Here is a 2,385-nt window from a genome sequence, read left to right as displayed (position 1 = left end):
TCTTCGATCCTTCGATCTCAATCTTCAATGCGTAGTCTGAGGCCGATATCACATTTGTCGTACGACAAACTTTTTAAGCGCATTGATTACTAGAGACTCTAATATCGGCCTTAGCCCTTAATAAAGATAATAGCCAAAAAAGTTCGTTGCCGCCCGTGGGCGGGAACGAACGTGTTCAGACACGTTACGCGTGTGTCCTTTGGATCATATTTTTGAGTTTTATCTTCCCCTTCTAAAGAGGAATCCTTTCTAATTGTTCACTTAATCCTTCTCATCTGGCCGTGTGGTGGGTAATTAATTTGTGCCAATCAAACAAAGAAGAAGAAGATAATAGCTAGGTTGTGATAGCCGGTCGTAACGGTGTGTTTTTTTAGTATAATATATTTTTTTTGAGAGATAGATGTGTATGCGTGTGTGTGTGTGTTGTAATTTTTGTAATTATGATATAACGGATTGTTTATCATAAGTTTTGAATAAAATTTCATATTTTTAAAATAACTGTATCATATCAGCAGTAACAAATGGTGCAGTGGTTGTTTGGAATTTAAATAAACAATCTCGGTCAAAACAGGAGCATGTATTTATAGGTTATAAAAGAACTGTGAATAAAGTGAGCTTTCATATGAGAAGAACCTATGTGGTTAATATCTGGCTCACAAGATGGTACTATGAAATGTTTTGATTTATGAATAAAAGAAACCATTAAAACTTTTTATAGGTAAATTATGTTATAGTATATATAGATAAAGCTCTCTTGTAATTGTTAAAGATAACGGCAAAATAATCTTTTTAGTATTTTAAAATTTTGTATATTTCATATATTTTGTAATACAGAATCGGTGAGAGATGTTCAATTTTGTTCACAACAACCGCATACTTTTGCTGCTGTATCCGAAAATAGACATGTACAGCAATGGGACATGAGAAAGCTGGATCAGTATTTTCAACATTTTACCGCACACAGTGGTCCGATATTTATTTGTGATCCTGAAGCCACTTGGCTCGCTACTGCATCTAGAGATAAAACTATTAAGGCATATACATTATTTTATATATAGACTTTTATGAAATATTGATTGTATATTTATATTCTTTATATGAACTCTTTAGGTTTGGGATCTGTCAGGTAAATTAAGTTGCGATTATACCATACATACTATTGCATCAGTGGGACGCATTAAATGGAGACCACAGAAAAAAATATCACATAGCAAGTTGTGTTCTAGTGATTGATTGTAGTATAAATGTATGGGATATTCGCAGACCATATATTCCATTTGCAAGTTTCAATGAACATAAAGATGTTCCCACAGATGTGGGAGAGGCAATCCACAATCATTTCTATCGACAAGCAGAGTAATGCTATTAACTATTTTATTATAACACTTTTTATCGCAACTACAATGCACAATGCAGTTATTATTTCTATTTTCATTATTTTAGAATTGCACTTTGTATCATCATTTTTTGACGATGCGGTAAGACCAGCCAGCAAAGCAAATCCGCAAAGTATTGCATTAGGTTTAAAGGGTGCAGTCACATATGCTTGTAAAGTAAAATATGAACCGGCGGCTACCGCAAGATAACTGACTATAGTATAATGAGGTCAGTTATTATGATGCAAAATATATTATCACAATCATAAGATAAATTCTTGTCAGAATAATGAATAAAATTGTTATTTCTTTATTTCTTTATAGGAGAACACTTGTGACAAATGAAGATACTTTTTGTGCGGCTTCAAGTGTAACGCATAGATTCACTTTGAAACAGAATTCCGCTATTGGGACATTACTTTGTTCAACTTGACAATAGAATAATGTAAGTTTTTTAGCATTATAAAAAATTTATCATTTCGGCACGGTTGACGATTCAGGTTAAATTGATAATAAATCAACAATGTAGGTTATTCTGACAATTAAATCATGTATTTTCATTTTGCTTCTGTCCGCGATATCTTGAAATTATAGTAAAAAAGAAACGAAAGGATGATCACTGCAAATTTCATATCACATCATTCATATAATTTTCTTTATAATAATGAGTCCTCGTGCTGCAATATCTAATTCTGAAATTATAAAAACTTTAAAATATTTTGAAATTTGTGACAATCAAACCGGCAAATTGAAATCTAAATTTAATTCAGTGTGGAGAGACATATGCGCAACATGGGACAATCAAATGAAACCTTTTAATTTATACTTTTATGTCTATCAAAATCGGCATAACGTTTTCGAAACATATAAAAAGATGAAAAATGTGATTAATTTCAATAACTTTACGAAAGAAATTCTAAGTGAAACTGAGGACATTGATATTTCTGACTTGTGTAATGATAGTAATAGCTTCGACAGTTTTGAATGGAATACGCAACATCCATGTAAT

General features: G+C 31.9%; 1 long non-coding RNA gene across 1 annotated transcript; it reads left to right on the top strand.

The window, feature by feature from the left end:
- The first annotated feature begins 1,112 nt into the window (after nt 1-1,112).
- LOC115246300 lies at nt 1,113-2,365 on the top strand. The gene is made up of 3 exons (XR_003885647.1): nt 1,113-1,356; nt 1,444-1,605; nt 1,701-2,365. It is a non-coding gene; the product is annotated as an uncharacterized LOC115246300 (long non-coding RNA).
- Nucleotides 2,366-2,385: the final 20 nt, after the last annotated feature.

Source organism: Formica exsecta, unplaced genomic scaffold (genome assembly GCF_003651465.1).
Source record: "Formica exsecta isolate Colony F162 unplaced genomic scaffold, ASM365146v1 scaffold1462, whole genome shotgun sequence".
Taxonomy (NCBI): domain Eukaryota; kingdom Metazoa; phylum Arthropoda; class Insecta; order Hymenoptera; family Formicidae; genus Formica; species Formica exsecta.
The sequence above is the reverse complement of the archived record's forward strand: the minus strand, read 5'-3'. Positions and strand labels throughout refer to the sequence as shown.